General features: G+C 39.8%; 1 long non-coding RNA gene across 1 annotated transcript in view; it reads right to left on the bottom strand.

The window, feature by feature from the left end:
• Positions 1-672: 672 nt before the first annotated feature.
• The window catches only part of LOC128084189 (uncharacterized), a 58443-nt gene continuing 34408 nt past the window's right edge, over positions 673-24707 (bottom strand). Inside the window, exons 4-5 of the long non-coding RNA XR_008208374.1 lie at positions 4618-4781; positions 673-2250 (exon numbers count right to left, since the gene is read on the bottom strand). This is a non-coding gene — a long non-coding RNA (uncharacterized LOC128084189). The remainder of the gene's footprint in view (positions 2251-4617; positions 4782-24707) is intronic.

The raw sequence follows: 24707 nt of genomic DNA, 5'->3' as shown, positions 1-24707 counted from the left end.
CTGTAATAGTGTGCATGTCTGGTTATTTAAAAATGGACGAACAAAGAAAATGCGAAGGACAAGAAGCAGCCAATATAGGTTTACAGAAATTATTCAAATATAGGTTTACAGAAATTATTCAAAGGTGTAAAAATTGAAAAAGAACTTCTCCTTCTTGAATTAGTTCAAGTCCACATCCACAAGAACCCAAGAAGTGGTTTCATACAATGAAGTCTTATCTTCAATCCAATCCAACAGACGAAAAGAGCTCACACAAATAGTACCTAATAGTACCTAATTTCCATTTTTTAGCCTACATATTCATGCTAAGGCACACTGATATTGCCCAAATAGTATAAAAATAAGAGCCTTGGATATGTAACAATTCAGTCTTTAGACCATAAACTTCCAAGCAAATGGAGCATTCAAAACAAGAATGCATTAGGATTGTCCCAAGAGGTCTTATTAAAGTTATAAGAGAATTATGGACACATTGAAAAGATTCTGCTGAAAATTACTATTGAAACCTCTGAAGAGTTATGAATCCCCTTTTGTAGTGCTCTTGAGACTTCCTGCAGCATTCTACAGAAGATGCAACTCTCTAAACTCCACAGGGCACTCAGTGTGCTTCAAAAGCCTACAAGAGTTTTCAGTTTCTAATAAATATGTTATATTGAGCTGTTCTTTAAAAGTGCTCTTTCAAAGAAAAAAAAAGTCATACAAAGAAAAAAAAATAGAAAGGAAAATTTTCACTACTAGGAAAAGGTAGAAGATAGCTAAAAGATTTTGCTATGGATATGTCAGTAAGTATAAAGATTGTGAAAGTTAAGGATTTGTAAAGTAACTAATGAAACTAATGTATAACCAACAGTAACCTACAGATAATTCTGAGTGAAAGGGTTTCAAAGTAGCCTGGTGAAGTTTTGAGAAATATCATTAAACTTGGCAATCTCAAGAATCTTCTGAAACTCTGGAGGCAGATTTCTTTTGCTCCTGTCTTTTATCTGTCCCAGAATCAATGAAAACAGAAATATTCCTTACAACCAGAACTAAAGCTCTTTGTATGCCAACTAGATTTGCTGTCTTGGACAAAGTAACAAAAATTGATTTGCGTTTCTTGCTGAAAAGCATATATGTAGGTGTTCAACTTGGTTGTAGAAGCAGTGTAGTGATTTTTAGAGGGCTTTGTGTGTGCTCGAGCTGGTGAGACCCACAGTTGCACTATTAGATGTTATGACCCCCCTCTGAAATCAATTCATTAATTTCTGCTCTAGAGCACCAAGTCTGAGGAGCCAAAACACTATGAACACCTGTTGCTTTATGGTCACTGAGCCCTATTCAGTGTAGTCATGCTTAGTTCCTGTTAAGAGGGCAGCTTGCCTATAATTATACAATCCTCTTCCTTTCTCATGGCATCCTCTTTTTTTTTGTTTTTGTTTGGTAAGAAAAGCTGAAGAGTTGTACTTTAGAAGTGATTCTCAAAGAGGAATCCACGGAGCTTCATTATAGCTTAAGTGCATGAAGGTGTTGTAGTGCATGAAGAAAATAAGCTATTACAAAACTTAATCGTGTAAGGTGTGATAAAATGCCTGCTGTCTACACAATCTGACAGAGTAGCTGAGATGAATGGATAAGCCTCATTTATGTTTTGTAATTACTTCTGATGTTCTGCTATGTGGACGAACGTCTATCAGTCCTACATGCCTTTGAGGGAAAGAGAAAGAATGGGTATTGCAATTATTTATAAAGCATAAGCCTGTGGTTATTTCTTGTTTGGAACAAAATTTCCCTTTACTCATGGGACTGCCTGTAAAAGTGAATGGCTTTGGTGGGTAACAACAGCCATGAAAAAGCGACATTTGGGATTGTCTAATTTCTGACACTTCTGTTGGATAAATGTCTTCTGAGGAACAAACCTTGCCGAGTGCTGTATCAGAACAGATAAGTTTCCATTGTAAACTAACTTTGATATGCTAAAAATCTGTTGAAAGCTGTTTATTAAGTATTCCTAATTTATTCTTGATTTATGTAGCTGCTCTGTTTCTCATTGTTGAGACTGTCACTATGAGGGAAGGGTATTGGGAACCCGTGGATTCCATCCTTGTGACAATTTGGTCCTCAGAACCTGATCAATAGCTTCACTACAGGAAAGGCTGATCTGATACCAGGGTTCTGAACACTGTGTTTGAGTCACTGTCTCAGTGACTGTCACAAGCTCCTGGCTGCTGAATGTGGAATGAATTTCTTCCCAAATTGATTTTCCTGAAGAAGCTGAAATGAATGAAGAACATTAGCTTGTTTTAAACAAAATCCATGTTGCTTTTCCTAAACTAATTACCATGCAATCACATAGCTGGTTATGTTTTCCTAATGCATTATGAAATCTGTAGAATCTGGAGCCAAAATAATTATGAGGCATGGGATTTATTTGTGATTAGTCACAGTGACTGTTCTTACAGCTCACAATTCATCAGAGAAATTCAGTGCATTTTATAAACACCAGTAATTCTCAGAAAAGTTGGAGGAATGACAACCATTTGTATATTTGAATATTGTCACTGTTTTTTCTTATAATCTTTTTGGAATATATAAATGCAGTAAAAGCTCCACTGTGTACATCACTGCGTACACTGTCTAGGCATCCCAACAAGGTTTAAGGTAGGAAGTGAAGCTGTTTGCCAGTGAAGATGATGAAATGCAGGTTTTGGCTATGTTATCAAAGCTAAAATTTCTGTATTCTTGGAAATGAATTAATGCTGTTTTTAGCAACTGCAGTGTCAGAAGCACCCACTCACAACCTTTTAAACATAACTCTATTAACACAAATCTGGACTTGATGTTAGCACAGGGTCAGTAAGATGAGTCATATACAGTGAAGTAATAGCAAATCATGAAACACATCTGTAATAAGTGTCCTTTAGGCTTTAAAAGCTAAGCATTAATGATAGATGACTGCTCTGCTTAAGATGGCAGAACTGCCATCTCAGGTTTTCTCTGCTCCCAGGTGAGATCACATACCTTTGTCCTGGGCCACCTGGAAGATGTTCAATGGGTGTAGAAGAAAGGGGGTGGAGAGGCTTTAGGTCAGGACAGGCAATTGATATTGGGTTTGTGGCATCCACAAGAGGGAAGGAAGCCATTCTGGAATTCTGCAAACAGAAGAACTGCTAGTGCTGGAGCAGGGGAGTGCTGTTTAGTGCCTATATGAGGAAATGCTGCAAAGTTTAAGAGTGGTGATTAGACTGAGGTGTACGGACGCTGAGTATTGTTACCTCAAAAAACTAGCTGATAAGACAGAGAACTGACACAGTGTTGTGGTGACAAAATAAACTCATATATGAGCGAGACAGCTAAGAAATTACCTCTCATCTCCTTATTCCCTACCCAGGTTTGTAAAGCAAAATATGTTATATGCTCCACTCTATGCCTACAGCCTCTACGCACAGGCTGTCCCTGCTGACTGGCTTGCACTGCACTGCATACTAAAAACTGCTATGCGTGATGAAAGGCTCTAAGCCAATAGGGTTGAGGCAGCCTTAATTAAAATTGCAATTAAAATCCCAGAATGAGTTACTGTTAGTCAAGGGGGCTAGGAGAAAACAGAAGGTTGGATATTTTTTTTCTTCCTAATACATTGGAATGGGAATGGAGCTAGAGAGATAACAGGGCAATTAAAAATGAGAAATGGAAGAAAGTAACTATGACTCAAAATGACTGGGAGAAGCTCACTTTTTTATATATCTCTTTATAGTGTACTAAATGAAGAAAGTTTGAACAATCAGAATGGTGCTGTAAAATGAACTGCTGATTATGAACACTTAAAACTTATTCGGAAAATATCAAATATATAACAGCTCCAGAAATGTGTATCTCAAAGGAGACAGTGGAATGGTGAAGTTTGTGAAAGGTTTTGATGGGGCTCTGTAGGGTGTCTGCAAAATCTGACTTTCTGTATCTCATGGAAGTGCCAAAGTTATAGGTCTCCATTCTCAGCAGTCATGGTGAAGGAGGCACTTTCAGAAGATGACAGCACAAGTGAAGATAGAAGGAGTGTCTTAAGGGAGTGAGCCATTCAGCTGAGCATCTGACCTGGTGCCTTGGTTACAGGTGGTGTGAGTGCCCTTTCGTTTCACGCTGCAACACTCCATGAAGAGGCTGGGGGAAGAATGTGTTTTTCTATCAGAAGTGGATGAAATCTGTTGCTGCTGACGTTACCTCTCCACTCAGGTTATAACCAAGGTGATACAACCTTCCTCATATTGACTTCATGCTTGCTCTGTGTTCTCTTAACTTCATCAAGTTTGAAGGGAAAAAAATGAAAGAAACTTTGAGGCAGAAATGAGACATATCCAAAGGGGAACACTGAAGCTTTGCTTGTACCAGCACTAAGCTCAGAAGGATAAACTTCAAAGGGAGTGAAGCTTCTTTTCTTCAGTCTTTGGAGTAAAGAAACATAACATATCAACACAGCTATGGTTATCCCTATCCCAGAGCTAGGAATACATACTCCATGCCTCTAAAGAATAGGAAATCAAAAGTGATTCCCCCTCGATTTCAAATGATGTGCCTTAACACTTTAATCATAAAAGATATCTAGCAAGAATCTTTTTTTTTTTTTTCTCTGTGGAGTTGACATACCTCAAAAAGATTGTGAAAGTGGATCAGTCACTTAAAAGAGCAAGTGGGAGGAGATGACATTAAGATATCTGGAGACCAGTGGTTCATCCTTCCATTGCATACCAGCTTTGTCTTCTTCCCTCAACACTGAAGATTTATGCATCCTGATCATTTGCATTCACTGCCTGGGTTTTAAAAACAGTTCTGAGTTACTGTACATAAGATAGTCCATAGGGAGACCAGTAGTTTCAGAAGTCACATAAAAAATTCCCTGTTGTATTGGTGTGAAAAGATGAAAAACAGCTCTGACAAGCCAACCATGTTTGAAATATTAAAATGCTACCTAACCTGGATATTGTGGACTAGTATGCAGCATTAGTACACCACATCAATTATCCCACCACATCAGTGGATGGCACCAGGGAGTTTAAGAAAAAAAGGAAAAAAAATATTTTGCATAAAGTTTTTCCTGTAGACTTTTAATTAAAAAACAAACTTTTTAAATTAAAAAACAAACATTTAAAAAACAAAACAAAACCACAAGCATTTTCTCATTCTTTTCATCTTTCACCACTCTTCTCCCACTAACCAGCTCAGTTGGGATAGAGCATTCTGCATGCTGTTGTTCCCAGTAGCTGCATGCTACATGCAACCTTCCAGATCCACCCCAGAGAAGATTATAGGGGTAGGTAGTGTGCAGTATGCAGGCAGGTGCTTCCCTCACCATTTAAAACAGGAGTAAGGGTAGGACATTCTCAATTCAATGTTGAAACAAGCATTCAGCATCACAACCTCTCATTTCAGAGACTGACAGAAGTCATCAGTGGGTAATGGGGTACAACAGGAGAGCCCAGGCTACTGAAAGGACTAATTATATTTATTATCTCTTTTACTCACAGAGCTTGCTCTGCTTTTCAGCCTATCCATTAAGTCATCTGGAATCAGGTTGGGAACATCAGATCCTGGTGGCTTCCCCTCTTGTTTTAATGTGCATGAGCACAAATGAAGACAGGACAAACTTAACAAGCAACTTTAACAGCTTAGCCTCTCTCAAAAACATCTCCAGCAGCCATCAGCGGAAGATTCTTTCCTTAGTCTGTTTGAAGTCTTGAAATTCCATGTACATTCTACTTGTTATTTTACAGGCAGCATTTTGGCATGAAAAGTAGTTGATGAAAATATTTCTATTTAATTCTGCTATGAACATCCTTTGGGCATCCATACTGTTCTTGTTGTTAGTCCTGGGGACTAACCTGCTTCAAACTTCATTTGTGCACACCAGTGAATCAAGAGTTGTACCACTTTACAAAGCTCAGGGCCAAAGCAGAGAAACAAATTCAAACAGCCACTTCGAGTCTACAACCTCATGATTTTTTAGTTAGATCAACATGGTGTCCTGGCTTTTTTGGCCTGGTCTCATTATGATTTCCTTCTTGAGAAGATGTGGGGAAAGAAGCATAATTTCTTCTTCCATCAATCACTGCCCTAGTGAGGGTGCTGATTCTGATGTGAGACCTCTTCCAGTTTTTCAGGGATCATATCTACACTTTAATGATCATCTGCAACAGTCTAAATGTAACAATCTGAATATTTTAGTGCTGTCCCAGCAGCTGGCAAGAAGGTGAGTTCCTGCCTTCACATTCTTCCCACTAGCCAGCACAGACTGGGAATGAGAAAAACATCACTTTCCAGATAAATAAGCAATAGTTGTGTCATTGTTACTACACTACTCCTGATGCCATCACTCAGAAGAAGGATGAGTGCCCTTGTTCTTTAGCATGTCAGGAGAAGAACGTGTACAGTTTTTCCTGCCAGGGAAGAACAAGTGGCCTCCTTCCACATTTCACATGGCCAATAAACCCTACCACTGGAGTGCACACACATCACAGTGTGAGCTCCCCTGCCTGCTCCCCTGCAGAGGTCTATGTGAGCTCTTTAGAGGCCTCTTAATAATCTGTTTCCATGAATCAACGTTTCTGGAGGAAACATTTAATTTTTTTTAGTTCTCTCCACCCTAAACATGCTTTCTCAATCCCACTAGGTTTTAAACATTCAGCAGTTGTGAAAGAGAGGAAGAAAATGAAGCTGGGATAAATTTGTGATGATGCTTGGTGACCCTATAGTAAGCAGCAGCCAATACTTTTAGCAGACAAAAGCCTTTTGTCAAGATTCTTCAATGAACATAGTGAGGACGATAAGCATAGCAATGCATTCATGTGAACTGAAAAGTCTCCACAGATAATTTAGAGATGAAGAACTATAAGAAATAAGAGCCTAAAATAAAATGCAGTGACAACAGGTACCACTGACATATATTCTCCGGAAATATTCATGTCAAAGGAAATACCCACACCCTGCTCATGAGTAATTTTAGACTCCTGGAATCCCAAAATAGTGGGGATATTTCTCGACTTTTTCAGGAATCTGCCTAAGGAGATGTTTCTGCTAAGGAGAACCAGCAAAAACTTGCCTTAACCAAGGAATGCAAATCTAAAAACCTTGCAATTTAAAGCATGAAGTCTGTAAAGGAATGGACAGCATGGAAGTTCAAGTTATGCGCCATTACAGAAATATCCCTTACAAATGACACCAAACACTGCTAGTTCTCCATGACAGTACAGACACATTTTGCTAGAGATGACAGTTTAGAAGCAAAGGGATATAAAAGTCAAATTTAAATGATTTCTGTTATCGTGACAAATATGATGATCTTAAGCTTCTGAGCTGGCTCAGCGACAAAAGAATGATCGGAAGCAGGGGAATAGTATTTCTGGTAAGAAAAAATGGCTGTTTGCAGAAAAGATAACCAAGGAAACCTGAGATCAGAAATCTGCCCTGGTGTCCAAATGCCCTGGAAGAGGCTGCAGTGATCAAGCTGGTGGAATTCAAAGAGCATTTGGACAACACTCTCAGACAGGGTTTGGATTTTGAGTGGTGCTGTGTGGAGTCAGAGTTTGGGCTCCATGATCCTTGTGGGTCTCTTTTGGCTCGAGATACTCTATTCTATGATTAAAATGTTTACCTACAGTAGTACTGTGTCCTTTTTGCACATCAACTCGTATTTAAACACCTGATGAAGAAGAAATTCAGAGCAAAAGGAGTATTACAATGAACATATCACTGAATTACGCTTTTGACCTTAGAAAGTGTGGCTGTGACATCCTGTTGCAAATAAAGACATCAGAGTTGGTACCTCCAGAGTTCTCCATTAGAAAACATCCTTCTGAAGCACTGCTCTTTAAAACCACATTAAAAAGTGAAACCCTTTTTTCACAATACTTCATAGTTTCCCAGGAAGCATGCATTGCATCAAACAAGGGGCAAACACCAATTAACTAGAATGAATTACACAGGGAAAAAGAAAAAGAGCATCTCTACCAGCCTTGCACATGCTTCTGAATTACTCACTTTCCAAGCCACAAGCCTAGTACTATTGTGTACACTGTCAAAATCAGCAGAATTTTTTGCTTAGTCCACATCACAGAGATCTTTCCCTTCCATTCTCATTTCACAATGCTAATATGACCATGGAGAATGAGGAACTAAATTCAAGAATGACAGCTAGTTATCACAGTATGCTCTCCCAGTAGTAGAATGTGTGTCTGAATATGTTGACCTACACACACACACTCACACACACACACACACACACACACACACCTGCTAGGAACAGAATCTTATCACATTTCCATAAATGCTCTCTTTCCTGCAGTGAATTGTATTCTCTATTCCTGATTATACCTGCCTTTTTGGCTCCAGCTTTTGCTTGACCATTCACATATTGCACATCCTGTAATACTGCAGTCCCTGTGACAATATGAAAAGTCGTGGAACTTCCTCACTCAACTTGCCCTGTTTGCTTGTCATTATTGATAGACCTCTGAAAAATCATAGATAATTAGCATTCCTTGATAGAATCTCATGTGATTTTCTGACAGGAGATTTTAGAGTGGGTGCACTCCAATATCATTATATATAGAAGGTTAAATACAACCCAAAAACTTCTCCTGTGTTAAATAGAAATACTCAGCACTGAACTCAAGCACAAATTTATTACCTGCTATGTTCATCCTGTCTTCAGCTGTAGATAGTATTGGAGCACAGGGAAATAAAATCCCACATAAAATTCATGCTATTAAGTCATCCCTTATTTTAATCCTGCTCAATAAGCACTTAGTGGATATTACAGTCCTTAGTGTAGAGAGAAAAGTAATTGTTTTATCAGTGATGCTTACTCTAAAGGAATCAGATACAGTGGTATGCTCAGGTTCCTGTGTCATAATCCAGCAACACACAGTAAATGGAAAAATGCTTTGAAGGGATTCTAATGGCTTTACATTGCCTGAATATCAAAGAATGTAGCTTCAATGCACTAAAAAATACACTCCATGTTCAGTATAGTTAAAACCTTATATAGATTTTCCTCTTTTACTCGCTGAGTGGTCATTTGTTAAATTGTCAGGTAAGGTTGTTGCATCAGCTGTGTAATTCAGCCTGATTTCATAGTGTAACAAGGCTCACAATCTCACTGCCTGCTTGTACGCATGCACATCAGCCCTTGTCTAATAACTAGTGCACAGATCAGCCAATTTTCATCAAGTCTTCTGACATCTCAGAGGTATTATGGTCCTGTAAGATTTATGACAAAAGAAAATGATGTGTTTTTAATGAAAGAATTTATTTGACGTGAGGAAATACACAGAGGAACTCCTCAGTTAAACTTTGCTGGTTCTCAGGTCTACTTAACATTTTATAGGTAACATCATCATCCCACAAAGACACAATCATTAGAAAATATGTCAAAAGGGGACCTAAAGAGGGTTTTAGTCCAAGCAGCTGGATAAATGACACCATGTAACACCTAATAAACATCTGTCTAACCCATTCAAGATTTCCAGCCCTTAATCCTTAAAAGGATCCCCAGACAATTGTATGAGCATGTATCATTATTCCCCACTATCTTGTATTACAGCTGAAACACTGTCATACATTAGTGAAGCTCTATAAGATATGGTTCAAAGCCTGAAGTTCTTGGCTGCATTTGCATTTCAATTTACAGAAGTCTAGGTAAGGAAAGGAAAGTAAAACAAAACTACAGCACTGATTTCTCTCAGAGACATGACAGTTGCATAAAGGGCACTGCTAATTATAGCTAGCAGCTATCAGACTCAAAAAAAAGCCACAGTGACATTGCAGCAATTCGATGCCTACCATAGGACACAGATCTTTAAAATGAAAGTATTTGCCATGCATAAGAATTGATTTTCAAAGGTAATGCCCCATCAGCCCCCTTCAATAAAGCATGGGTGGACATGACGTCATCAGGCAGTGAGCTGCTGCCAGAGGGCTTTCCTGTGGTGTATCCAGTTTTCTACTGATGGGAAATTCATGTTACCTTGCTCCCAGGGAAGCTACCAGCAAAGCTACCTTAAATTCTTTTCAGAAAAGATGTGAGCCAATCTTTAGAGCAAAAAAATGTTTAGACAAAAATATGCTGTTCAGTAAAAGTTTGATTCTCAAAATGCTAGTACTTGTGCTTCTATTGAAAATGAATGGATCAGGCTAGGTAAAATTTACTGTCCTCACACAGATTTTTCACAGCTTAAATCTGAGGTTGTATCAAGCAGGTTAGGCAGTAATTCCATGCACACTTGAAAGCAGCTCCTAGAGGAGGATCAGAAAATGCTGTACTCTTTCTTTTCTCTGGACTGGGGGTATCCCAGCTGCTCTCTCTTTTCCTTCCCTCTAAGGTCACACCAAACCTCTTCGTAGAATGGTCTGGGTTGGAAGGGACCTTTAAGATCATCTAGTTCCAGCCTCCTTGCTAAAGGCAGGGATACCTCCCTCTAGACCAGGTTGCTCAAAGCCCCATCCAGCCTGGGCTGAAACCTTTATAATGCTTTCTTCTCTCAGTCTACCTTGGTCCCTAACATTCTGGGGAAGGAAGCAGATGAAAAAATATTAATAAAAGCAAAGTTGCAGGACTTTTCCTTAACCAGATTTTAGGCCTGTGTTTCTCCCAGACCACCTGCTGGAAGGAGAAAAGTTAGTATGAAATTCTCATTTACAGCACTGGACAGTCTAAAATCGAACAGCTTCTGTTGCTGTAATTTCATAGAATCATAGAATAGTTTGGGGTGGAAGGGACCTTTAAAATGATCCATTTCCATCCCCCTGCTATAGGCAGGGACACCTCCCACCAGACCAGGTTGCTCAAAGCCCCATCCAGCCTGGCCTTAAATGCTTCTGGGGAGGGGGCGACCATTGCCTCTCTGGGCAACCTGTTCCAGTGTCTCACTGCTCTCCTAGTAAAGAATTTCTTCCTAATATCTAGCCTAAATCTACTCTCTTCCAGTTTAAATCCATTTCCCCTCATCCTGTCACTATATGCCCTTACAAAATGTCCCTCCCCAGCTTTTCTGTAGGCCTCCTTGATGCAGCTCTTTTGTTCAGGGAGATTGTTTTGGTTTCCATTGGTTTTGGAGCTCTGTCAGCCTGCCAATGCAAGAAGGCAGTTCCTCAAATAAGGAAATAACTTTATAGAACATGGGAGTGATGGCATTTGTGCTCTGCTCTCCCTAAGCCTGTCTCCTTGCCAAAAATGGCAAAATATTTAATCATGATATAACTTTTTTTCTGTAGCATTTGGAATTGAAACTCTAAGCAATAATTATGCTAATGAGAAATAAAGCATTTTCTTGGCAGCAGAATACTATTTTGTTGGCATTGTTGCCTTGTTTATTTGTTGCTTTCTTGTCATTATTACTGGCTTCTATTTGTGTGCAATAACTGCCATTTACAGCTGTCCTTGAGAAAATGGCTGTAGCTTCCAAAAATTGCTTCCTCTCTTTTTTTTTTCCTATTTCAAAAGTTACAGCTTTTCTTTTCAGTCTTTCAGCAGCTGCCCACCAGATAACTATTCCCTGAGAAGGGTAATGACTTTCTCAGCCGCGCAATACGTCAGTACACCATGGGAATAGATGTGGGGATTTGCCATTACAACAGATATGAGAGAAATGAAGTGCCCATCCACAGAGGCCTCGCTATTGGGCTGAACTATTTGATTCCCATTTCAGTTCTTAATTGCACAATAAGCAAGAGGAAATAGAGTAGATCCAGAGGGATCTGCAAAGGAAGAAAGTAAATTCATAGCCAGAGCTTGGTGCAGATAAATGCTGTTCTTCAGCTTATACATTCTGAGTGTATGCAGCAGGTTTATGTGAGCAAAGTGATTTTCACAGGGAAGTTCCTGGAAAAGCTGGTGAACCAGCCTCAGTGGCCTCCTCCAAAGCTGGTTCTTTGCTGAAGGGAGAGCTGGGGTGGTAAGACAGGGGAAGAGAGGCCAAGCAGTTTACTGTGCCTCCTTCAACCTGGCATCGAGTGGCTGTTGCTCCTTAGAACTTCTGCCCTGCCTGCCTTAGGGCTGTATATAGGTGAGCTCTACAGAGAAGTCTCACCAAGGCACAGGGGATCTTTAAACTCTCAGCATACTGAGGAAGAGAAGCATTAGTTTGACCTCGCAGAATGGCCCAGGTTGGAAGGGACCTCAAGGATCGTGAATCTCCAACCCCCCTGCCACATGCAGAGCCAACAACCTCCCCATTTAATACTAGACCAGGCTGTCCAGCACCCCATCCAGCCTGGCCTTGAACACCTCCTTGGGAGTGATGGGATGTCAATGGACAAACAGACAACAGACCCATTTGCTGGTGTGATCTGCACAAGCCAGAAAAGCCCTTGCTGTGATAGCAGGGTCACCAGCTGTGTGGAGGAGCAGCAGGGCATAGGGACAGTGATATTGGGAAGGCTATACAGAGCCTTCAAAAACCATGAGGCTGGATTCCCAGTTTTTCCTGGCATACCTGCTGGATTATAATGGGATTTTGGCATTTCATATTGAGATAGACCATCCAGAGACTGAATTATCCTGTGACACTTCCTTTAAATAATGTAAATAGAAAGTGAAAAGTGATTTGGTTTTTACTTGTAATTCATACAAGTTCCTGAGATTTTGAGCATATTTTAAATGAAAGTCTAATTAGTGGATAATTGAGTTAGAGGTGAGAAACTGTAAATGCAATTCATTGCAGCTTGAATTTCAAATTACTGTGACATATGGAGCTGTTAGAAATGAGAAACAGAGACATGGGCTAAGGTCTGCTGTATATACTCTCTGCATATTCCATTTCCAGTTTGTGATAAATTACATTTCTCTTTCTCTCTTTCAGGATATCTCCCTAAAAATCTATAAATTACTGTATCAGTGAATCAATAGATGTTATTTTTCTCCTTATGCTAACCCTGCAGTGAGCATAGCAAGGCAAATCTGCCTCTCAGTGCACTGAGGTTAACACACATTAAAAAACAAAATGGTTCCTACAAAAAAGCTATACCTTCCAGGACTTAGTGTTCTATGTCACTAGCTTTACACTTTTGTCTATACTTGGTGAACAGACACAGCTAAAATATGTGTTTAATATGAACCACAGACTGACCAAAATAAATCTTGCTTGCTTCAGGCTATATTAGAAATAGCTTTCTCAGGACCTGGCCCTCAGTGGGTGCTTCTCAGTGCTGTGCTGCTGCATTATGAGCAGTTGCTGATAACAATCCTGTCAGCCTGGGATGTCTGCTGTTATATTAACAAAGCCCTGCTGTGGTTTTTTTTGAAGTGTGCTCCTTGCCAGAGGACCAGGCCTACACAGGGCACACTGCAGGGGACGCAATGTCTCTGTACAAATACATAAAACAGACAGAATTCACACAGATGAATGTAGGAACATACACTTGTGTTGACTAATCTTAGTACAAGCACAAACCACTGCAGATTAAAGTATACTGTATACCCTGAGAGATGCAGATCCAACTTGAATATACTGGCTTTGACTCTTTACTCCCTTATTGCTTTGATCATCTGCTGTTCTGTGCAACACATCTGTAATGCTCCAAATGCAAAATACACAGTGAGACAAAGACAGAGCAAGCAGGGCACCAGCTGCATCACATTACCAAGATGGAAAGGGGTTCCATGGAGCCTGAGGTGGGTCGCTGTTGTTTGTTCCTTGACACTCAAGAGAGCAGAAGGGAAGGGAAGAGTTAAGAAATTGTTGCCAAGTTACCATCCAGCCTTGATAATCACTTACACCTGTGCCCAGTGATTGCAAAACTGGTTTGTCCTTAGCTGCACTGAAAATCCACTTTGCACTCATAAGGAACGATAAGATGAGAACTCAAGAACAATGAGTTTAAATCTGCATTTACATATCATTCACTGGAAGTCCCATACTTTGGAAACCTCTGGATTTTTCTTCTACTGGCAAGAGGTAACTTTTGTGTTCAGCTGTAAATTACTCAAGGGATCAGCCTTAGATCTGATGGCTATACAGTAGCCTTCTGAATCCTAAAGATGATTAACAAACCCACCACCAATGACATATCAGAACTTGGATTTTCTAAAATACATGCTTTTTCTTAGAAAGAATAAGAAGAAAATAGTGACTTTATCCCAAACTCTGCAATATTTTTCAGTTTCTTACTGGATGAACATTTGGATGATTGTTTCTGCTGCACTTTTATCTTAGTACCAGGAGTCTGGGAATTAATTGTTCATGATCAAGTATCAGAACATCTGTTGAAGAAATACAGAAGACTATTCAATGTTCCTTGAACATATTAATAGTTATGGGTTTATTAGTTAGTTTCATTAGTTTAGAAGGATAAGGACAAAACAGGGGACAGTCACCGAATGAATAACTTTCATATCATGAAGAACACTGAGCAGTTTAAAATATGCTGGCTGTAGCAATTTCTTCCCAAGTACTGCTGACTGACTAGGAGATAATTCACACTTGGTTGGATGAAGCTGCATTTGATTTATTCAAGACAATGAAGGGATAACAAGGCAAAGTATGACCTGGTTTATTTTGGCTTGTTTTGAAAAAAGCCAAAGTTGAAACCAAGTGTCACTTTCAGAGTGGTAAAACAGCTTAAGAGATGCTGCCTGCTCCAGATGGTCAGAACTCAGCCCCTCTGGAAACAAAATCAGGCCACTCACACAGGCCGCTCCACACTGCTGCTTTCTCTCTGTGTTGGAAGGCCAACAAGAAGCAAGGACAAAGCCAGCAGGCTCCTGAAGAATGATGCTCTATCTGTGTTCTCATGTCCTATTTTTCCATTGTATCTATGAAGCTGTGAGATTGGAAGGGCTCACTAGTCCTTAGGGATTATAATTCGCACACCTTCAACTTTTGTTTATTTTAGCTGTCTTGCTGTTCTTTTTCTTTACATAGCTGAGTGTTCTGTTTGCATTTCCTTTCTTTTTAAGATGCCAAATGGCCATGCATGATCTTTCCCTAGCCCTGGATAAGTAGTCCTGGCAACACTCCTGTTCTAAGTCTTCTGAAACTTTGGGAGTCATCATAGTAAATCCCTGGTTTACAAAGGCTATCACATTTCTGCACATCATAAAATGCTCAGTTGAAATCTGCCTCTTAATTAGAGCTGAATAAGGAAAAATGGTTTAATTTCACAGAAGATGTAAATGCTTCATAATCTGTTTTTCCTGTAGTTCTAAGCTGTACCCTGGTATTTCTAAAGCTTTTACAGCCTGGAGTAGAACAGCTTACCCTGGGGCAGGCCAGGAACCTGGAAGGCCACAGAACGTCTGCTCTGTGTGTCCCCAGAGCAATCCAAGCTCTTGACTCAGATTGTGTATTGTATAGGAGGTGGGAGATATCTGCTCTCAGGTGGAAAAGGGCTTTTTGGATTCTCATTCATACACTGATCAGTTTTTGCATAGAATTTTGTATATAATGTTTATGAAAGAGGTGTTGAGGCTGCTGAGATTATTTTGAATATATACAACCTTGTGAAGTTCTGGTTACATGTGAAATCTAAAAACCAGTCCATTTTATTTGAAAAATAATGCCTGAAGAGTTCTTTTGTGTTCAGCAGCATTCAGTTCCTGATTTGGCTAATGAAATCATAAATTGATTTTAAAGTGTACATATATAAATATATTGTTATACCTGACTTTTTCTTTTCATATTGTAATGGACGCGAACATTAAAAGATTAGCTAACAAAGAACTCATACTGTAACATGGAAAATAATATAATGAAAGAACATAACATGATTTTTTTTGTATTTAACTGAAAGCAAGTCTGAACTAGATACTCATCCAGTTCAAATGAGGCATGTCTAAACCATTCATTCTGCTATCCATGTCTCATTTACTAATACAATTTTACATAATCTTGACAGTTTTAAATTATATTCAGTTACTTATAAATGCCGTTCAGAACATCTTAACTCTTGATATTTGATGACCCAATCCATTCCTAGGTAGTTTGGTTTAACCATCTGAGGAAATAGCAGACTATCACAGAACTCCCATTGTGGAATTTCACCAATTAAAGGTCTTTCATTTTTTATTATTTTTTTTCTTTTCTGAAGAAGTCAGAATTGAAGTACATTTTATTTGGCATCTTTTCAGGTGTTTCTGTGATAGATGCAAGATTTCTGTGTGCACAGATTCACCCAGTTCTTACCAGAGCATATAGGTTCACATCATAGATAATAAAAAGTGATATTATGGAAAAAAATGTTACATATTTTTCCATTTTATCCTTCTACTCTGAGTAGTCTGTGTATGCCCTTTGCATTTACAATGGATCTTACAAAGATCAGTTTTAAAGGTAGTACAATAACCTCCAAAGGTTTGTAGGTGAGATTTGGACAAGTGTACTAGCATCTCACTTGGCAATTATTTTGAGTTAGATTTCAGACTTAGTGAATTGAGGACAGGCTAATTAGACTTGGACTCTTAAGCTGAAAAGAAGCAACAGCTGGGAGGGGAGATAACAGAGGTTTATAATGGTAACTGAAGTAAACAGAGAACAATTTCAATCTTTCACCCACTATGAGAATTAGGAGGCACCCCAATTATCAGGCAGCAGGTTAAAATGCAGAAAAAGAAATGCCTTTTCTCATAACATCTAATTAAACTGTGAAACTAACTGCCCACGGAAGTTGCAGAGGCCAAACTTACAAACGAATTTAAAAAGAGATTAGATAAATTTAAAGGAATCATCAATGTTCACCAGTGATAAGGGAACGTGATTGTCCGGATTTAGACAGCCTACACCTGGTGTAGGAAGCTCCTAAAATTTCAGAACCAGTTCTCATTTGCTCAACTTTTTGTGCTCATTCTCTAAGGACTGAAGCTGGCTACAGCTGGAAGCAGAATGCTGGATGTGCCTTCAAGCTGACTTACTGTAGTTGCTTTTATATTTTTATTATGGTTTTCACTATACTGCCATAGCATGTTTTCAAGCATTGGTATCATGAACAGCACAATAACTGAAAAGCTGTGAGAGATGATGAACTCCACAAGATGCTGAGGAGCAACCAGAGAGGTCTAGCCAACTTGAGCTGGACACCAGCATACTCAGTCCATGGCTGTGGGACAGTCCACCTGGAACCTGGCCTACATCTGCACAGCAAAGATGATCCAACTCCCTGCTCTGGGATGGGCATTCAAGTGGCCACCATGACAGGAGGGTCACCCTATCCTGCCACCAGCAACACATAGAGAAGCACATCCCCACACAGTTTGTGTTTACTGTAATTGAAGACTGTAAAGACAACTATAGAAATGATATCTTGGTAGAAAATCATAAAATCATAGCCTCATAGAATATATCAAGGATCACTGAGTCTAACTCATGGCTTCACACAGAACCCATACCACCTAGACATTTGGTGCACTGCAGTTACTGTCTAGTCCTTACGTTTTCAACTCTTACACTCCTTTCTGAGCCTCCAAATTTTGCCAGATATCAAACTGGAAAAGACATGCTCAAAGGCACAGGTTTCTGCACATGAAACACATTTGCTTTGTCAAATATCACCAAGTGAGAGGAAATATGGACTGTTTAAGCTGCATTGCTGCTGTGTACCTTCTGTTGCCCGTGTCTTGATCCCTCATGAACAGAGTACCCACAAGGCACAATCATCCATTCACTACAAAGTTGTGAGAGAATCAAGATGATCTCATATTAAAGTAAAATTTTGACCATTAAAGAAATGAAAGAATCCATCTGAACAAAAGACTATCTTAGTCTTACAAAGTAACATTTTAAGGAAAAAGAAATCTTCTAAGACACAGAAATCACCAAGGACCTGAAATGGCAGAAACTTTGAATATGGAACACGTGAAAGAAGTTGTCCTCTTAGATGCTCAAAAATTATACAGGAGAAAAAGCTAAAAGATATGAAACTGAATTGATAAGTTTTCCTCTTGAATGAAGATTGATTTCATCCTAGTATTCTCTTTCAAAAGTAGGAAAAATGTGGCAACAGAAAATCTCATAGAAATAATGTATTTGCTTTCCATCACAGTTCTGTCAACATTGATTTCAGATCATAATTTGTCTGGAATTGCTTCTTGAACAGTCCCCTGGTTTTCTATCTGCTGTTCCAGGTTGAATGAGAGACACAGTTGCTGCTGGTAAAATAAGCTTTCTCTTTTGTGACTGTGCCAACATGCATTCTCTGCCATCAGTGCACAGGCCAAATGGTTCTTCTGGGGAAATATGAATTTCCAGGCAACTCAGCTGTTCAAAACCTCAGCATAATAATGCCAAGGCAAAAAGACAAAAGTGCAAAAAATAAACTAAATCCTTCTGCAGCATCCACAAAGACAAAACAAAGAGAACACAGTTTTATAATCATAATTTAAATCTATGTGAGGAAAGCATGCTCAGCAAGTTGTAGAATTGCTATCACTGCATCTTTTCTATACAGAAAAGCTTTACCTTTTGATTAGTAGAGTAATTCTACCAATAGATAGCTTGTGGGTGATACAACTTTCTGTGTGGCAACCCAGACCAACAAAAACCTAACTGATCAGAGAGTCAGGCTGTTCTGATTCTGCCCACCTTCTGCCATCTGCTTCCCAGGAGAAACTCCAACACAGCTTGCTGCCTGAGGCAGATGAGAATGGGAACACATTCACAGGAGCAAACACTGCAGGAGGAGCTTCAGGATCACTCTCCATACCAGGTTTGGCATGATCCTGTCTCCAGAGAGTAATGCCCATGGAGAAAAGCTGGTAGAGCATACTTCACAGACCTCCTCTCCATTCAGCACAAAGTTTAAAGTCCTACACAAGTATACATTCATTATGATTTTTGGCCAAACAGATGGATTTTTTGCATGGAAGCAACTGAGATGCACGTGCATGTAATTCCCATTTGCCTACCCCCCTGCAGCAGTCAGGAACCTTCAGCAGAAGGGCAGCTGCACACATCTTGGGGCAGAGGGGAACAGCCAGCTTGAAGAGCGGCAGGCATCAGCTGAGCACCCCTGTACCATGACCAGAAGGCCTGTCTGCATCTGCACCTGAGCAACTGCAACAGTGGCAGAGGTTAAGCATCACGTTGCTTTTCCCTCACTGCAAAAGATGTGCTTTCTATTTCGTCTTGCCCAGATGTCATTACACTTTGACAAGAAAAATATAAAAAGTGTCTTGGAGCCTATGGCATCAAACGAAGGGTAAAAATTCCTCCTCACTACAGCATTCTAATTAAAACTCCACACAGCCTAATGAATGGGAAGCCATGTTTAGATTTTAGTAGTCTTAACAGGGAAGGCTTGATACTGGTTGATTTTTGAGGTTTTTGGCTTTACCTTACTGAGTACAGCTGCAAAACTGTAAAAACTCAGACATGTATTGATCACATCACACTGCTTGCATTCCTCACCAGCCTGCAGGGCAGGTCTTGTTTGCCAACCCATACATCACATACAAAATGATATGCAGGACAAGCAAAACACACATAGCATCAGCCGATGTGCAGCTCCCTCCATCCACTTGTCTCATCAAACAGATCCTCAGTCTGCATGCAGCATCTTGGCAAATGCACTGTCCATGAGTACAGTTTATGAAAGTCTTTCCAAAAGCATGATGTTATGCTGTTAATGGATTGCTACCACTACTTTAGTTACAGTATAATACTGATGGACTCCAGCACAGAGGAAAAATCATAAATGTGAGAAGCTTTGTTCTTGATCAGCCCACAGGAAACTGTTCAGACATGGGGAACTTTATCAGATATTTCTCCCATAAGTTGACTGCAGAAAGCATGACAAAAATAAAACCCATGTCGCGCCTCAACTGGCAAATTCAGAAGCACTCTGATCTACATCTGAGGGTGACAGCATAAACCAGTAGTTCCAGTTCACTGTGGTTTGTACGCTCCAGGGACTTTCCTAATAGCAAAGTCTGTCCTGAATGTCACTTAGGCAGCAACACCAGATGAGAAGTAGTCATGCATTTCACTCTGGAAATTCACAGCCTGGTCTGCTAACATGCCTGACCTACCTGAGCGTGGGCTGGTCAGTCAGAGAGAGCTGACGGGGAGAAACAGGGGGAATGGTCTTAAAGAGGTCTGACTTGACTGCAGAGATTCAGACTACTCTATATTTTTAGGAATAGTCCATGAAAAGCAGCAGTGCAAAGCTTACTCCATGAGATAACCGCAAAGGCAATGACATTCCCAGAAGTTATTGCTTCCTGCTGCTACAAGCAGTGTGTAGGATCTAGGGCTATTTGCAGTCAAGATTTGAAACCAAGACTTTAGGTTGTCATCTGTATAGCCAGGGGTTAGCTTAGAATGGTGTACAAATAAATGAAGAAGGTCTGAATGGAGAGAAAAAAATAAAGACATAATGAAGGGAAAAAAAAAAAGTTGCTGAGTGAAGTTTATGTCACTTTGACAAAAATAATCCTTTCTCAGACCACAAAAATGTTTAGAGAGGAAATTTTGCAATAAGCTTTAGAGAGGTGTTGACAGGAAGCTATAAATTCAGTTCCAAATGTTTGAGAGGTTATTAAGTGGGCTAATATTAAGTGCGGTTATAAATGTAATGGCAGATAATATAGCTTTTAAGTAACCAGGGAAGCATTATATTTACTGACAATGGTGATCTGTGGCTGTGGGACCTTAATAAATTTATGAGAGTTTATTACCAAATTTCATTTATTGCCATCACAGGAAATGCTTACACATGAGAACGTTACATGAATTGAGATAATTGATCATCTAGGGAAATGTCTAAACTCGTTTAAAGGAGACTTTCAGGCAACAATTTTAAATGAACAAGAAAAAAGAATATGTTAAAATCTATTCAGGGAATATTATTATTAGCAGGACACAGTCAAATCCCTCAGGCAATAAATGCTCCTGGTTACAAATTATTTGATCTTGACTGCAGGAGAAGAAAAGTTTTAAATCAGTCCTCCAGTACAGATCCTTTCCCCAAAGACACAGTAGTGCCTGTGAAAAGATGCCATGTCCCAGAGCACCATGATCCACTCCAGCCAATTCATTAGAAGTATGAGCACAAGCTGTGGTTGTCCATGTGCAGTTTTCATTTATTGAGCTGCTCCTGTTCTCTATATTCAGGATGTCAAAGGATAAAGCAAGGAGCTTTTTCAGCTGGAGGGGACATGGGTGGGCACCTCTTCCAGCCTCTGCTTAGTATTCCACAAGGAGAATCAAAGGAGCGAGATGGGAATGTGAAGGTTTTAGGATCCTGGGCTAACCTGTGGGAACTCAGGAACTAAAAAGGCTGAAATTCCATTGGTGGATCTGCATTAGAGTTACTGATGGCCACAGCTGAGCCCCAAGAGGGGGGAGAGTGGGAAAGAAGGAGAGAGGTGTCAGCAAAAAAAACAACGGTAGAAGGTAGAAGGAATGGTAGGGGTAAAAAAAAAAAAAAAAAAGGAAAATGAAAAGACAGTGTAAAGCGTAAGAGAAAGGGCAAAGGGAAGCTTGTGGCACAGGGAAAAGGGAGGAACATAAATGAAGAAGAGATTGATAAATCAATCAAAAAGAAAATGTACTTGGGGGAAGGACGAAGGACAACGAAAATGAAGGAATAGGAGAGAAATAGGAGAGAAATTAAAGACAGAAGTTAGAGACGCAGACTCAATTACAATATTATTGAAGTCCAGTGTCAAATCTCATTGAACATAAATTGATTCTTTTTATATTTGAGTGAGACTTTAGATGGATTTTGTGGATTTCTACAGCAGTCCGGAGAGCTCTTGCTTCAGAGCAGTTGCAATTGTACAAGAGAAGCTGGTGTCTCAACAGATATAAAAAGCTAATGGTAGATAAGATTAAAAGGCTACAGGGTATCTGGAAGGCACTGTGAATCAGATACTGGCCAAACCAACTCTTGCTGGGGTTTACTGAGCAAGTAAGAAAGAAATCTTGTGGCAGCTGAGACTTAAATGATATTGGTTCAAGATCAGGTGAGAGAAGGCTCCAATTTCCCAGCAGGATCTCCTTCTCTCTTTCCCTGACCTTCTTCTCTACTAAGATCTCACCCATCATTCCAACTCCACAAACCTGAGTTTTATCCCTCACTGCTGATTAACTCCTAGGCCTTAATACATCAGTTGCCAGGGCTTTCTCCCAGGAGTTTTCATTTGAAATTTTTTTAGTATATATTCAGTATCAGCAAGTGCTTCTTAGATGAAATTGTTTGAAAATCTTCAGCAAATTTAACTATTAAATGATGTGAGGTGTTTTTCCACAGGACAGCACTGGAACAGGCAATCCAATCCAGGAGTACCATTGATTTTTACTCTAGCAGAGGCACTTATAAAACTCTGAAGAAAGCATCTGGCAAATTAACAGAATATTAAATACAATCAAATAACATAAAGTCAAGAGACATCTGTGTAGCTTTGATGGGGATTTACTGAATTAATGTGTTCATTAATTAAAGACAGCTGGTGACCTTTACACTTCTCTACCATATAAACCTGCACGTGCCCTGGCTGGGAAGCAGCTGAGAAATGAAATTGAGAGTATTCCTGTATGAGTCATCTGCAAAGAGAGAGCAGCTAGAGAGCAAGCCTCCTTGAATTGTAGAATGACAGAGTGGTTTGAGATGGAAGGGACCGTAAAGACCATCTAGTTCCAATCCTCTGCCACGGGCAGGTACAACTTCCATTAGACCCTTTCCGTTGTAAGTGTCCCTTACATTACAAGCAGGCAGTAGCACACTGTCATTTTAAACTCCCGTTTGTGCCTGGATGACTATTTTGTGTGTGTGAGATACATTTTAAGCCACAGAAGCATGTGTCCAGCTGGTCCCACATCAGGGTGCAAACACAGGTAACCTCCACTACACAAGGCAAGAGTGATGAGAAAATTAATGGGGAGGAAGAAGAAATGAGAGTTTCACTTGACCACTTGTCCTTTCTCTTTTCCCTTCATCTACCTGTTTCCCCTGTTTCTTTCTACCCATTAGCACATATAGAAAAAAGCCCTAGTATCTGGGATTTGCCCACTCGCGTTTACGAAGAACTGTAACAAATTGATGCCCTAGCGCCACAGCGTGGGTTGAGGGTTGCTCTGAACACTGGATATGCTTCTCCCTCATGCTTTTGAAGTACACACATTCCTAGTCATGAGTCATCATGAGCATCAGAAGTTTTGAATGAAGGCCAGGTAGCTCAATGATCCAATATATTTCTATTACCAATATATTTCTAATGAAACTGTGTTTAATGGAAAAATGCTGATTAGCATTTTGATGACACGTTTTTCCCCTTCTACCTGCCAGGGAATGAAAATCAGGGCAAGTAAGGACAATAGAGCAAACTCTGATTCATACTGATGCTAACATCTGCCTTGCTTATGGAATTTTCTTTTTCTTCTCTCCAAAATGGGATAGAAGACACACTGTGTCTTGTGTCCTGTCCTGGTGAATAGGACTGCTGAAGTCTTTGTTCAGACTTCTCAGCGCACACGAAGTTTTGTGGTCAGTGTAGAAGCCTAAATCATGATGATGGTGACACCCACGAGGCTCCTTAAATGACAGACCAAGCAGTGCTGCCACTCCTGTTAGAAGCCTACTTCTCTCCCCAGCCCTGTGCCACCTCATCCTTATTCCTCTCCTGTTGAGAGTGGGTATGGATCAAAGATGCAGTTGACAAAGACAGGAGGCTGGTCTCTCCTATCCCCTCTTTGGCTTAAGAGAGCCCAGCATTGTGTTCAACTCCCATGAGGAAATCAGCACATTATTTGCATTTCTTAACTCAAAGCATCCATATCTTTCTCTACTTCCATAACCTCGTTTCTCGTGTCTTGAAACATTTTTATATCTGCTTGTCTGAAATTCTGTTTTTAGAATACATATACATACAGTTGGGAGTTCAGGCCCTTTAGAAATCAGAAATCATCTTTTCTAAGCTGATGCACTTATGGGACAACATGGCAGTGGACCCTTTGAATTTCTTCACCGAAGGAGGGCATTTCTCCTGAGATTTCATTCAAATCTCTACAAACAACTCATCTTTTCATTTAAAAATCTAAATCCCTGATTATTTTCAAACAGTATGAATCTTTTAAAAATCTTCCTTTTCAGAGAACCCAGGCTACATGGTATGGTGCACAGTATACAGATAAGTTCTGAAATGATTCAGGGAACATGACATAGAAATGAGTTCTTGCTCTAGCCACATGTCAGACATCAGGATCATCAACAGATGAGCAGATCAACAAATAAAAAAAAAAATAATCTTGCAGGGGAAAAAGTTTCTAGCATAACAGAGAATTCCTCAACTACTCTAGGTGACTCTTGCTGACCACACTGTTTTCATCTAATCTAAAGAATTTTGAAAAGCAGAGATGAAGAGAAAAAGAATTCTGAAGAGTACAGACAGCTCTGGGATTAAAATGATAGATGTACCTTGCACTGAAGGACATTTGAGAGTGAAGGCTGAATGAGCTCTGGATATAGCTCTAAGTCCTGTAATGAGTCATCCAATATTAAGCCTTTTCAGTGCAGTTAAGCAGATCGCCTAAGAAATAAGAAATTATTTGAACTCAAAGAGATCAAATCTCAAACAAAGCAAAAAGGTTTTATTTTCCTTAGTAGGTCATTTTCTTATGTTTGTTCTTACAGGAACAAACTGTGATCATGATTCTGAACTCAAGAGGAGCTGAGCTTCAGATCAAGAACCAGAAGCCTGGAATTACTGTCCCACTCAGGAAGAAGTCTTTTTCTGGAGAGTAGCAGGAGTCATG

This window comes from Tympanuchus pallidicinctus, unplaced genomic scaffold (assembly GCF_026119805.1).
Source record: "Tympanuchus pallidicinctus isolate F22 unplaced genomic scaffold, pur_lepc_1.0 scaffold1, whole genome shotgun sequence".
NCBI classification, from domain to species: Eukaryota; Metazoa; Chordata; class Aves; order Galliformes; family Phasianidae; genus Tympanuchus; species Tympanuchus pallidicinctus.
This window is presented reverse-complemented; position numbering and strand designations above follow the sequence as displayed.